The sequence below is a fragment of the Somniosus microcephalus genome, chromosome 13 (assembly GCF_052327205.1).
Source record: "Somniosus microcephalus isolate GS21.2 chromosome 13, FLI_Smic_1.0, whole genome shotgun sequence".
Lineage (NCBI taxonomy): Eukaryota > Metazoa > Chordata > Chondrichthyes > Squaliformes > Somniosidae > Somniosus > Somniosus microcephalus.
Window position 1 is genome coordinate 48,537,639 of NC_140999.1, and position 15,098 is coordinate 48,552,736.

General features: G+C 44.2%; 1 pseudogene across 1 annotated transcript; it reads left to right on the top strand.

Annotated features, from left to right (window-relative positions):
• Positions 1-3,383: 3,383 nt before the first annotated feature.
• LOC147108304 (perilipin-3-like) lies at positions 3,384-14,119 on the top strand (annotated as a pseudogene). The gene is made up of 8 exons (XR_015080567.1): positions 3,384-3,402; positions 3,735-3,816; positions 4,646-4,841; positions 6,972-7,054; positions 9,852-10,091; positions 11,689-11,873; positions 12,294-12,434; positions 13,384-14,119. The product of XR_015080567.1 is annotated as a perilipin-3-like (transcript).
• The last annotated feature ends 979 nt before the right edge of the window (positions 14,120-15,098 follow it).

Below are 15,098 nucleotides of genomic sequence, written 5' to 3' on the forward strand. Positions count from 1 at the left end.
TAAAATCGGTTGTTGACACTGAAACAATGGCCCTATTGAAGAAGTGGTGGAGCTTCCAGAAATTCTGAGTTATGGAAAGAACACAATAAGATTTACCCAGTTAAATTGTTTTAAACAAACACATTGTAAACAGGCACATGAAAGAGCACAATGGTATAATGCTAAGGTGTCATAAACCAACACACCGGTAAGCAGAAACACACAACATTAAGAACCATATGCCTTCATAAATATGACATCAAATGAAAGACAGGAGACATAAGTCTGTAATACAACCAATTGAAGTAAATAGGAAAACAATCATGTACTCGGTTGAAGTGTTTTTAATTTACATGTTGTAAAAAGATACAAACAGAAGACTTTGTAGATATGACATCAATAGATGCACCAAGAAATCACACAGCTTTTGTATTAAACTTGGAACACATAGGAGACTCGAAGTCTGCTTACAACCAGCTAAGGTGATTTAAGAATTGAATAGAAGTCCTTCGTAAAAATGGCATCAAATAGATACATCTGTTAAAACCATTTTTATGATAAGTTTTGAACACCTACACAGCAGACATAATTCTGCAAGCTAACAGCTAAATTCACAGTAAGAATAGAAAGAAGTCAACAGAAAAATGACTAGAGATAATTAGCTTACATCAGCAGAAAACTTCAAAGGATATACCACTGAAAAAAGGGTATAAAATATAGAACTTTCAAATAGGAAGACAGAAGTCACTGGAAGGGGCAAGTGATTCTCAGCTTCAGAGGCAATCTCTGTAAATGTTTAACTCTCTAAGTCTCGGGTAATCAAGGTGTTTTGATTTTGGTGGATATCCTAGATTAAGAATAAGAAGTAGAAATGTAAAAATGTAACGAAGTTAAGATTTGAGAATAAGGATCTCTGAGAATAAGAATTGTAAGCTATTTGTATTTTGAACTGTTAATGTTGTGACTGAATCAGCAGCTGTTAACTATATGTCAGTTCTTTAATAAATCTATATATTATTAGAACTGTCTCACAGAGTACTTCTGTATCAAACTCACAAACTCAATCTCTGTACACTCTTTGGTGAGGAGTTGCAGAATTCTGGGGGAGTATTCTGGACCCTCATAATATCCGGAAGGTTACAGTCTAGTTAAGCTTATAAAAAGTGCTATCTGGAGGATGGTAAAATCTTCAAGTCATTCCTTTCCTTTAGGGAGAGATAGTCTGGACCTTTAGATCCAATTAGGAGTCTTATAGGATTCGGCTATCTGTAACTTTAGTTGAAGGTGAATATCTGGGGAAAACACCTGATCCGGGGTAGACCGAAAAGGGCTAGGACTAGTAATTATCCCTTCAGGAAGATATTGTGCAGCCTCGTGGTGCTATGCTATCTCTCAGTGACCTAGTGATATCATGTTGGTATTGCAGTAACAAATCTCCGGATATATTTCATCTTCCAGTGCCATTTGTGACCTAGTTCAATTAATATTTATTAATCTCTGCTCATCAGTAAGCTCAACTCAGGCAGTTGGAAGGGTTTTTCTGTTGGGTTGAAATAATTAGATCAACTTAAATTACATACATGATAGGGTACAAAAGGTTAATGAGACATTGTGTACCCACTTGTCCCCTCTCTATATTTCAGATAGAAGTACGAGCCAAGATTGGAGCTTAAGCTAGATCACAAATATCTTTGGGAGATAAAACCTTTTAGGGTACAGGGGTGCGAAGATTTGGAGGTTGCAGACAGGCCAGGGAGATAAAGCCTTTTGATTTTATATGCACTTCCAGTTTGAATTAAATCTTAACATCTTCCTGAAGTAAAAATGACTTGCAAAAACTTCCAAAAATCCCAACTGTTTACAAGGCAGGGGAGCATCACGACACTGTCACAAGCAAACCTGTTACTCACCAAAACATATTGGCCCGGATTTTGCAGGGCCTATGACTGCGTACGCAGTCGTAAATGTCCCGCAAGTTCTGGGTTTCCGCATGCGCTGCGCAAAAACACGGCACTTGCGATCTGTCAAGTTTCAGCTTAACAGATCATCCGCATGCGCAGGAAATGGACATTCACAGGCAGAGAGTGGTGCTATTTGCCCAACTACTGCCCACGAAATTCTTACGCGTAGGGCATTCTTTATACCAGCATAAAGGTTTCAATAAATATTAAAATAAAATCATTTATTTTTGGCCCGTTTAACATTTTTTACATTTATTATTCAAAAAATTAAATTTTTGTTTTAAATGTTTAATTACATTGTATTTTAATTAATTTTAAACATGTGATGTTTTTTATTTAGGTTGTGTGAAAATGTATCTCTAGGGCCACCCGGGCGCGAACATAGCCGCGGAAGAGAGGCAGGCAATCGGGCCGAACGACCCCATCGATCGCCTGCTGCCTGGACCTATTAATGGCCACTTTGGCCAGGCCCAGGAGCAGTCCTACGAGGAGGTCCTCCAATCTGCCCTCTCCCCTTCGCACCGGGTGGCCAAAGATCAGGAGCGTGGGACGAAGTGCAGCCAAAAATCGAGGAGCAGCCCCTTCAAAAAATGGAAGAGGGGCCGCAACCTCTCACATTCAGTATATACGTGGAACACGGACTCCTCCAGGCCGCAGAAAAGGCAAGCGGCCTGGGAGTCCGTGAACCTGTTTAAAATGTTATTGCCCGGGACAGCTCCGTGCAACACCCTCCTCTCTTTTCATTCGACCAAAAACAAAAAACAAGTTCACAAATACCCAATAACCCTTTTAACCAGCCCTCCACCAATCAAATAAAAATTTGGTCGTCCAGATTAATTATGCACTCCAGTCCCCGCGGCGCCCACCGGTCACGAAAAAGCTCGAGCGTGCCGGCGGACACCGCGTGCTCCATCTCTAGGGCCACCCGGGCGCGAACATGGCCACGGAAGAGGGGGAGGCAATCCGGTCGGACGACCCCCTCGCTCGCCCGCTGCCAGGACCAATTGATGGCTTTCTTGGCCAGGCCCAGGAGCAGGCCCACGAGGAGGTCCTCCGACCCGCCCGCTCCCCTTCGCATCGGGTGGCCAAAGATCAGGAGCGTGGGACTGAAGTGCAGCCAAAAATCGAGGAGCAGCCCCTTCAAAAAATGGAACAGGGGCCGCAACCTCTCACATTCAGTATATACGTGGAACACGGACTCCTCCAGGCCGCAGAAAAGGCAAGCGGCCTGGGAGTCCGTGAACCTGTTTAAAATGTTATTGCCCGGGACAGCTCCGTGCAACACCCTCCAGGCCAAGTCCCCAATAGAACAAGGGTGCAATTAGTGTATGATGTCAGGTTGTTTCATTTTGTGAATTGCTATTGGTTAGTTTAACAACAAGTGGCCCCTCAGCTGATGACATCAGGTGTATAAATGCATTGCACATGACACCTAACAGGCAAGCAGGCCAAGTTTGCAGAAGTAAGGAATTGGTGGGCTGTAAATAGTTTTGTTTCATTTGGAAATTGTGAAAGAAATTTAATCTTGTTAAGGTTCTGCTAGAACAATGCTTGCAAATTACTTTTTAGGATATGTTTTGGTCCTAGTTCTGTACAGAAGCTAAGTAAATGGTAGATCTATTGTGTTAGTCTAACTTTTTCAAGTCTGTGTACAGGCAGTTTGCATATGCAGTGTTCTTGCCTCCTTTTTGAGGACCTTTTCCTGTTCTATACTGTTGAAGTATCTGTAGTACTTTAGGGGATTGGTGTCCTAGAAAACTTGGAAGAAATGTTTTCATTTGTCTGTCTCTCCAGGGTTTTGTGGCTCATCATGGCATCTGCAACAGCAGAAAATGCTCCAAAAACTGCAGAAGACAAAGAAAATGGGAGGCAACAGGTACAGCTTGTGTGTGGATGGAATGTGGTAACTTTTTTGGGTGTACTGTTTGCTTACTTAATCTGCCAACTTGTAAAGCTATGGATGCACTATAGAAAAATAAGGGGTTACCGAGTTAGGGTTTGCCTTTTTAAAGTAATTGCTTGTTCTCTGCTAGGTATAAGTATATGAGTAAATTTGCTATACTATGCTGTTCCAATAATTAATGCCCAATTACTTAATCCAGTGACTGTTGGCCTTGCCTTTCCCCCAAGTTGAGATGACTGGCTGTCTCCTCTGCTAGCTATGGCAAGACTGCTACTAACTACAACCTTGAATCCTGGTTGGGTGTGATGGCTTGGCTCCATGAGTGCCGCTCAAGACCAGAATGCTCTAGTGCTACAAATCTCCTGATTGCACCTAAATGATTACCTGCACCTTTGGGACTCACTTCTTAAAATAACTAATTACAGTTTTGTAGCTAGCTAGTTAACACTTTCATTGTTATTGCTTGTATAGTGGGCTGGGCTCCGGGCCAGTTAGTTTAAACTAGTTGAAGCAGAGACCTACATATCTTGACTGTCCTGCACCCTGAACTGAAAATGGTGCTGTTCCTTGGTTTGTGACTGGCAAGCTTTTTTTGTTTTGTTTCCTGAAAGCATCTTGATTTCATGTCCTACCCATAGTTACTAGTTTTGAGGATATACATTGATACTAACTATATGTAGATAGTGAAAATTAATGTTCATAAGTTGGACCATGGAATAATTGTAGAATAGGTACTTAATGTAAGCAGATGCTATTCTCTCAATATACCAATGCCTGGGCAATGATTTGATTTCTGTTTCAGAATGTGGCTGATAGGGTGACGAACCTGCCGCTTGTGAGCTCTGCCTGTGACCAGGTATCTGCTGCATACACTAGCACCAAGGAGAGCTACCCTGCTGTGAAGACTGTCTGTGATCTGGCAGAGCAGGGAGTGAAAACTATTTCAGCTGTAGCTGCCAGTGGTGCCAAACCAATTATGGACATGCTGGAGCCTCAAAGTAAGATGAGTCATGAGGGTTTTTATAAACACTAGGCATGCCATCAATAACCATACTAGACAATACAAACAGTGTGGTATACAATGCTCCTTGGCTGGGTGTAAATTGAAATGAAGTAAATCTACACTTCACTTAAATCTGAGCAGTCACAGCTATGCATAATTTTTTGGCTCTTTGTAAATGAGGTCCAGTTCAAATAAATGCAGTTGTTGCTGCTTCTCACAGGCTGTTGGATGAGATGTACCCAACTATAAGCTCCTGGACAGCTTTAATTACTTGTGCTAAATCCAGATCTGTCTACTTGTGAAGCTCTAGCCCTGTGTGGGTGCTGGTCTTTTCATGCTTGTCAATTTTTTTTTTAAATATTTATAAATATTTTATTAGGGAGGATTTGTACACTTCACTGCTTACAGCAGCTTGCTTTAGAGGAGCTGACATCCTTGGTGTTTAACCAACTAAACTGTCTATTTAGTGACGGATTGAAGTAGGTAGTAAGTGCAAGTACGATAGCGGGTCTCCCTCCCTCACCACTTTCTGATACATTGACTATTGGTGCCGTTCCCTGCTCTCGCCCTGAACTAGACAATTTCATTCACTGCCTCCAATTTCTACCCTTCCCTCACCTTCACATGGTCCATCTCTGACTCTTCCCTTCCTTGACTTTTCCATTTCTGGGGATAGGTTATTGACCAATATTCACTACAAGCCCACTGACTCCTACAGCTACCTGGACTACACTTCCTCCTGTAAGGACTCCATTCCATTCTCCCTGTGTCTGTTTCCGCTGCATCTGCTCTGACGATGCCACCTTCCACACCAGTGTTTCTGACATGTCTTCCTTTATCCTCAATCAAGGATTCCCCTCTACTGTGGTTGACACTGCCCTCGACTGTCTGTTCTATCTCCTGCACTTCTGCCCTCACCCATGCACCTCCCTCCGGAACCACGATAGGGTTCCCCCTTGTCCTCACCTTTCACCCCACGAGCCTCCACATTCAACAGATCATTTTCCGCCACTTCAAGTGATCCCAGCACCAAACGCATCTTCCCCCTCCCCTTTCAGCATTCTGTAGGGACCACTCCTCTATCACCCCCAGCACACTTCCCCTTTGCCTGGCACCTTCCTGTGCAGGAGATGTAACACCTGCCCTTATACCTTCCTTTCTCCACCACCCCCCCCCCCCAACCCCACTGTCCAGGGCCCCAAACACCTCTTCCAGGTGGAACAGCGATTTACTTGCTATCTAGTATACTGTATTCGCTGCTCACGATGCGGTCTCCTCTACATCGGGGAGACCAAATGCAGATTGGGTGACTGCTTTGCGGAACACCTCCGTTCAGTCTGTTAGGGTGACCCCGAGCTTCCGGTTGCCTGTCATTTTAATTCACCACTCCATTCCCACTTGGACCTCACCATCCTTGGCCTCTTGCATTGTTCCACAGAAGCTCAACGTAAACTCTAGGAACAGCACCTCATGTTCTGATTAGGCACTTCACAGCCTTCTGGACTCCATATCGAGTTCAACAATTTCAGATCATAACCTTGGCCCCATTACATTTTTACTTTTTTTTTTAACCACACCTTTGTTTTGGTTTTTCCCTTTTTTTCCTCTCTTCCCACATGGCAGCTGTCTCCCATTCTGCCAGTGCATTTCACACCTAATCTAGAGCCGTCTTGTCTCCACTAGTCCTATCACCATCTTGTTTTGAATACCTCTTAATGTCTCGTCTCTTTTTTGTTCTCTCCTGGCCTGGCCTCTTAATCTATTTCATTCCCTGTGCCTCTTTAGTCTTGATAGTGTTTTGACCTGAAACATCAACTCTAATTTCTCTTCACAGGTGTTGCCTGGCGTGAGTTTTTCCAGTATTTTCTATTTAGTAATGTGCAAGGCTTGTCTATAGATGTGAAAGGTGGCTAGCCACACATGCATTGAGACTGCTCTAGTCAAACTTTCATCCTAATATGAAATTGAGAGCATTTTATGTTTTGAATACATTTGCATTGTCCTTCCTGGAGCAGTGCAATGACATTACTTCTGCTGCCAGTATATGGCAATTCTCTTTACAGGCAAATGACAGAACTGCAGCCACTGTGTCCTGGATTTTTTTTTGACCATGTTCTATGTTCAGTTGCAGCAGCCAATGAGTATGCCTGCAAAGGCTTGGACAAGCTGGAGGAGAAGCTTCCTATCCTGCATCAGCCTACAGACCAGGTTAGTGTTGTATAGTTGGTTTATAACATCAAAGGAGAAAATGCTATTTGCTCTTCTGGAAACTTGTAGCTTAATAGAGAATCCAGAGTAGCAAGGGCACAGAATGTACTCTGGGTGGGGGACTTCAATGTCCATCACCAAAAGTGGCTCCGTAGCACCAGAGCTGGCTGAGTCCTAAAGGACATAACTGCCAGTCTGGGCCTGTGATCAAGTGGTGAGTGAACCAACACGAGGGGAAAACCTACTTGACCTCATCCTTGCCAACCTACCTGTAGCAGATGCATCTGTCCATGATGGCATTGGCAGCAGTGACCACTGCAGTCATTGTGGTGATGAAGTCTCCTCATCACACTGAACAACCTCCATGTTGTGCAGAACTACCACTGGTAAATTGGATAGATTCAGAACAGGTAACAGCTCAAAACTGGGCATCTGAGGCACTGTGGGCCATCAGCAGCAGCTATTCCACCACAATCTGTAACCTCATGGTCCAGCATATAACTCTCTCTACCATCCCCACCAAGCCAGGGGACCAACCCTAGTTCAACGAGTGTAGAAGAGCATGCCAGGAATGGCACCAGGTGTACCTAAAAATGAGGTGCCAACCTGGGAAGCTGCAACACAGGACTACATGCATGCTTAAAAAGCAGAAGCAGCATGCTATAGATGGGGCTAAGCAATTTCCACAATCGACAGATCAGATCAAAGCACTGCAGTCTGCCACATCCAGTCATTTATGGTGGTGGGCCATTAAACAACAAACAGGGGGTGGAAGAGGAGGCTCCAAGAATATCCCCATCCTCCATGATGGTGGAGCCCAGCACATGTGTGCAAAGGACAAGGCTGAAGCATTTGCAACCAACTTCAGCCAGAAGTGCCGAGTGGATGATCCATATCGGCCTACTCCTGAGGTCCCCACCATCACCGAAGCCAGTCTTCAGCCAATTCAATTCACTCCATGTGATATCAAGAAATGGCTGAGTGCACTGGATACAGCAAAAGCTATAGGCCCCAACAACATCCCAGCTATCCTGCTGAAGACTGCACTCCAGAACTAGCTGTGCCTCTGGCCAAGCTGTTCCAGTACAGCTACAACACTGGCATCTGTCTGACAATGTGGAAAACTGCCCAGATATGTCCTGTCCACAAAAAGCAGGACAAATCCAACCCAGCCAATTACAGCCCCATCAGTCTACTCTCAATTGGCAAAGTGATGGAGGGTTCTCATTAACAGTGCTATCAAGCGGCACTTACCAATAACCTGCTCACTGATGCCCAGTTTGGGATCCACCAAGACCACTCTGCACCTGACCTCATTACAGCCTTGGTCCAAACATTGACAAAGGAGCTGAATTCCAGAGGTGAGCTGAGTGACTGCCCTCGACATCAAGGCAGCATTTGACAGTCTGGCATCAAGGAGCCCTAGTAAAACTGAAGTCAATGGGATTGGGGGAGGGGAGAAACACTCCACTGGCTGGAGTCATGCCCAGCATGTTTGCTGATGCTGATGACTGCACAATGTTCAGCACCATTCACAACTCTGATAATGAAGCAGTGCATGCCCACATGCAACAAGACCTGGATGATGTTCAGGCTTGGGATGATTAGTGGCAGGTAACATTCAAGCCACAAGTGCCAGGCAATGACACTCTAACACACGAGTCTAACAACCTCCCCTTGACATTCAATGGCATGACCATTGCCAAATCCTCCACTATCAACATTGTGGCTGTCGCCATTAACCAGAAGCTTAACTGGACCAGCCACACATACTGTGGCAATGAGAACAGGTTAGAGGCTAGGTATTTTGTAGTGAGTGTCTCTCCTCCTGACTCTCCAAAACCTTTCCACAAGGCACAAGTAAGGAGTGTGATGGAGTACTCCTTACTTGCCTGGATGAGTGCCTCTCCCACAACACTCAGCTTGACACCATCCAAGACAAAGCAGCCTGCTTCATTGGCACCCGATCCACCACCCTAAACATTCACTCCCTCCACCACTGGCGTACCATGGCTTCAGTGTGTACCATCTACAAGATGCACGGCAGCAACTCGCTAAGGCTTCTTTGGCAGCATCTCCCAAACTCACTTCCTCTTCCACCTAGAAGGACAAGGGCAGCAGGTGCATGGGAACACCACCAACTCCAAGCCACACATCATCCTGACTTAGAAGTATATTGCCAATCCTTCATTGCTGGGTCAAAATCCTGGAACTCCCTAACGAAGCACTGGGAGTACCATCACCACATGTACTGCAGCGGTTCAAGAAGGCGGCTCACTACCACCTTCTCGAGGGCAACTAGGAGTAGGCAATAAATGCTGGCATGGCCAGCAACACCCTATCCCATTAAAAACAAATAAAAGAAAAACATTACTTTTAGTATCCTTAATTGATGATCTTCTGTGCTGACTTGTCAGCCATCTGTTTGGTCCTATCCCCCTTTTTTTTCTTAAATAACTAATGTTTCTGTTAATTGAGGGAGTCCAGTGAGCTCTCCTGGTTCTATAGTACCTGTGAATTGTGCACTTGAACAGGCAAATGGCCTCTGATTAACATTTCAACCAGAGGACACCCCCTCTAAACAATTAACCTAGATTATTTAAGCCCTGGACTTTGATCCTGTGACCATTTTTAGTAGACGTTGGGTGAAAATTGTCTCCATGATTAAGTCACTCATAGCTGAAGCCTCTATATTCAAATGCTCACTTGATCAGTTGGAATTAAACCTTCCTTAGAATTGAATAACTTCATACTTGCTAGCCTATAATTTTTGACCTGCTATTCCATGTTATTACAGGTCCTTGCTGAAACAAAGGCACTAGTGACATCAACCATGACTGATGTAAAAGAATCAATGATGGGGGTTGTAGACATGACGACAACTGCAGTACAAGGCAACTTGGAAAGAACTAAAGCAGTTGCGGTTGAAGGTGCCAGTGCTGTGGGTCAGCTGGTGGCTACTGGTCTGGATATTTCTCTCTCTCCAAATCTGAGGAGCTGGTTGATCACTATCTTCCCATGACCAAGGAAGAGCTAGGTAACTACAAACCTGAAACCTTTACTACATGGTCTCTGCTAGTTATAATGACTGAATGCCCTTGACTGTGTTGCATTTCAATCTGCTTCAATGAGCCCATATTGAGTATGCCAGGTTGGGTATAGTGTCTATCTTCTGCTATTAAGTAAAAAAAATGCTGCTTGAGTTTCCAAAAATCAAATCTTGCTTAGGGCATGGCTAATCCTTGACCAACCCAGATTGAGCTTTCCTGTTGCCCTTTCTATTGGCACAGCAAGAGCCCCAGGTGGGCAGAGGAAATGCTTCAAGGACACCCTCAAAGCCTCCTTGGAAAAAGTGGAACATCCCCCACTGACACCTGGGCATCCCTGGCCCAAGACCGCACAAAGTGGAGGAGAAGCATCCGGGGAGTGCACGTCAACCACCGTCTGCCCCACCTGTGACAGACTGTAGGTCCCACATTGGACTCCTCAGTCACCTGCGAACTCATTTTTAAATTGGAAGCAAGTCATCCTTGGTTCTGAGGGACTGCCGAAGAAGACCATGAACTTGCAACTGTATCTCCTGGGGAGGAAGGAATATTCTTGCAGGTGTCTTCTCCTCTTAGGCAGCCCCTCTGAACTGAGGCTGACTTGCTTCCACACCAAGTTCTCTGGTGACTTGAGTCCAATGCGGGACCTAGTCTCTATAGCAGTATGGCATTCCGGTCTGTTGCTGTTGGAGTTGTCCATGAGGGCCCTGATGTTCCAGGTCCTGAACTTCATTTTCAAGCGTGATGATGCCTGTGGGAGTTCTTAATGTGGGGTGGCCATTGCACACCAGCTACCACATGGGCTTGACAGAGCAAGGTCTTGGTCCAATGGCAAGGGGATACAAGATTGGAGACCAGGCTCTGCTACTTCAGCCTAGCATACACTCCCAGGGCAGGATCCTTCCAATCTGCTAACTATATACAATGCTCAGTCTAGTCTGGGGTAGCTCAGCAGTCAAGAGTGTCATACAACCATTCTCGGCAAGTCCTCACATGATTACCTTCTATCTCACACCATGATGTGATGAGGCTGATTCCCATATTTGGGCCTCTGTTATGAGCAGATTCATGCAAGTTTCATTCACTGAGGAACAAAACACTGAGGAGGCACAATATAAATCTTTAGAATGCTGAAGGACAGTCAATGTAGATATAAGCAAAATCAAAATGCTGTGGATGTTGGAAATCTGACAAACAGAAAATGAGTTGTATACATATATGGTTGGAAAGTGCACTGGGTGTTATAGGGATAAATATAGATGGCGATGACCAAATATTCCAAGGGAACTGAGGAAGTCCTGTGCTGCTGGGATTGTGGTGGCAGAGGGTGCTTTGAGCATGGATGGTCTTGATATCTGTGGAGGATGGCTGGCCAAGGCTGAATATTGGAAATGTAGACGTGGCTTCATATTATTGGTTGTTGCTTGATTGACTTGGGGGAGATTAGGCAGTATTTATCCAGATCTTTCCCAGAGATGAAATGGGTGGATAGAGTCCATTATTGTCTTGATTGTACATGGTTCATATATTGCAGTAACAAAGTGCTGCCTCCTGATATCCGGCCTAAAGATTCTGATTTTCTTTCAGCAAAAGTGGCTACTTCTGAAGGTTCTGACACTGCGACAGTACAAGAGCAGAGTTATTATGTACGCTTGGGCTCTTTGTCCTCAAAGGTTCGTAATCGTGCATACCAGTGTTCCATAGCCAAGATACAGCAAGCCAAGCAGAATGGTCAGGAGACCCTCGCTCATCTCCACAACCTTGTAGATCTGGTAAGGAAAAAACTGTCTTGTGCAGTCTGTATGTGGATGCCATATTAGCTGTGCTCTTGCACTGCCAATTTTGCATAAAGTTCAACATCACTAATCAACTGTGATTCCTGTTTCATTTCACCTTCAAGGATAAAGATTGGAGACTACAATCTAACATTATGCCCTAGATAAGTCTGACTTGTACACTGTGTAGCTCCAACATGCCTGAAAGATTGTCCTACTGGAGATCTTGTTCAAGTTGACTTTTTTCCTCTTTATACACCCCCCCCCCCCCCCCCCCCAAAAAGGTTTGTCTGCTCCTTTTGCATAGTAGCTAAGTTCACTCTTCACCCCATCCTGGTTGGCTTTTCCTTTTCACCCTTAACCTTGATTGCTAGAATGCATGACTATCCTGACTAAATGTGACTCATGTACTTCTAGATTGAAATGGCCAAGAAAGGAGCAGAATCAGCACATTTCAAGCTACAGGATGTTTGTGCAACTTTGAATCTGATTCTGCTTGACTGGAGAAAGCAGCAGCCAGATGGCCAAGCAAAAGAGGAGCTGTCTGAGAAACCTGAAGTAAGAACTTGAGCAATTGCTAATGTAGAGGCAGTCTGATGCATAATTTGTCTTTTCCCATCCTCTTCTCCCCTGGAAGTTCATTATGTCCAGCAATTGAGATGCTAAATGAAGCAACCACTGTCTCTTCACCCACCTTGTGAAGGATTTTTGATAGATGCCACCTAGGCCATTTCTACCTGCAGTAACTGGACCAGCACTGTTATTTCAGCAGGTGACTTGCCCTGCACCAACACATGGTATCTTGTGTTCAATAGCTCCAACTGTCTGCATTTTAGTATATTACATGACCCATATGCATGTACCATGTCCACCTAGTTCAGTTCAAATACAATGTATGGCACCACTTTAAAAGCATAAGTGTCAGCTTAGCTGTTAGTAGCCCCACTCGTGAGACTTCAACACAACTTGGATAATTTGGTGTAGTATCAGTGTTGCAATCCTGAAGAGGCATTAAACCAGTTTTGTCTGAGCTAGTTAAAGATGAACATAAAACATGCAATGGCCTTGCTCCAAGAGAAGTTTCTCACCTACCCAACAACTTCATTTGTGTTGCCTCCTTTTGAGAGTATTTGTCTAAAACTAACTGCACTTCAGGATTTCCCTCTTAGATCAAAAAGCAAACAGATATCTGTTTAAACTGGCACCAGTTTGGATTAGTGAGAAACTATTTGGTTGGCACACAAGCATTTAATGGTAGTAGGGCACACTTCAATTTTCTTGGATGCATTCTTCTTGATATTCACTAACTTGTCAATGGCCAGGCACTCTGCCCCCTCTTTCCTCTTCGCCTCCCCCCCCCCCTCCCTTGAGAAATTCCATGAGGTTTGCAAGCAATTTGACTGTTTTCATTGCCTTCCAATGGGCAAGTAATACCAGGATAAATATAAAACTTGCTGGAGCAACATTGGGTACAGATTGAAACTTAAACTTTTTTTTTTAATTCTAGCAAATTGAATCCAAAACACTGGCCATGATTCAGAATTTTGCTGATCAGTTGCAAACCATCTGCCAGACCCTGGCTTCAAATGTTCATGGTCTGCCTCAGAATATTGAAGATCAAGTGCAGCATATTTGTAAACTAGCAGAAGAGATCAACCGCTCTCTTTCATCCGCCAACTCCTTCCAGGATCTGTCTACACCATTCCTAGCACAGAGTAAAGAGCAACTGCTGAAGATCCATGAGGCAATGGATGGGGTGATGGATTATGTGCTTCACAACACTCCCCTTAGCTGGCTGGTGGGACCCTTTTTCCCACAGCTGACAGAAGGCCAGGAGCCAGTAGAAATGAAACCCACTGGAATTGACAAGTCTCAATAGATTGTGGTCTTTTCCTTGCTAGGCTGGATGCTTGAATTGAAAGCCTCGCTGGCATAGTTGTTTATCTCTAGCACTTTATTCCAAACTGTAAAGTACATTATACTGAATGTATTTGCAGTCATGTTGCCTTAATCTTGGCTGGCTTTATTTAGTGGGCTAACTGTTTAGGCTTTTGAGGCAACTTCATTTGTATCTAATGGTTTTTTGCAGTTTGGTAGTTTTCAAACATGTGACTAGTTTACACTAAATGCAGTGAACAAGTGTCTTGCAATTGCAACTGGTCTGCCTTAATATGAAGATACTGACTAATGGCTCTATATGCAATTTTGTCATTATTGTAATAAACAATTGCATGTAAAATGAACCAGTGTAGTGCAAATCTAATTCTGCCCATCTGACTCAGTACAGAAACCCTATAAAGCAGCTATAGGATATTGGATTAGCTTATGCCTACTTGCAGTCTGCTGTAAGTAAACCCCAGACCTCCATTCCTCTAGTGACTGTTTCATCACAGACCATCCCATCTGTTCTCATTACTGAAGTGACTGCATTCAGTAAAAAATTACTAACCACCTACTTGCAGTGGCATTCCAAAAAATTGAGCTGCTGATTGTTTTCTGGGGCCTTTAATTTCTGCCTGGAGAGACCTCCTAAAGCAATTGTGTTGGAAGCACTAATGAATAGGCCCAAGGAAAGAGCTTGTTGCTTGGGAACCTTGTGGTGCTGAAGCCCAAAACTCCTTGGGACAGTGTTAAATGTCTCCCTCAACCTGCGTGTACCAAAAATTTTGCAAACAAAAAAAGGCAGGAAGCAGCCACCTTTTTTTAAAGAGCACTCCCCAGCCCCTTGACCTAAGTCCCCCTCTACCTGTTCCTAGTGGCAGGCACTAAGGCAGGGCGCGTAACTCCATATCTGGTCCAGGGTGTTGCATGCTCAACTGACGTCTCAACCTGCAGGTGCAGGAGTTCATGACAGTAGTTCAGTACTGCCACAAAATGGCAGCACTAAAATTGCCACAGTCGGGCACTAAGTTTTTAGCACCAAATGCCCCCCCCCCCCCCCCCCCCGGCACTAACCAACCACATTTTCCCCCAATATCTTTAGCGCAATGTTAATTGAGCTTTTCTTTAAAAAGTTGTGGCATGTACATTTTATCCTTGGTGCTGTATAATGCAACTTAAGTTACTATTTCACTGTCAGTTCTTCCCCTGGGCAAGTTTATTCTGGTTTTTAAATAAAGGGTTTAGTGTTAATAGGAGTTATGTAAAGGTAACTTTGTATTTGCTTTAGGCTGGATAAATGCTGTCTGATGTCCCCTCAAATCCAAGCAATTGCCTATTGTG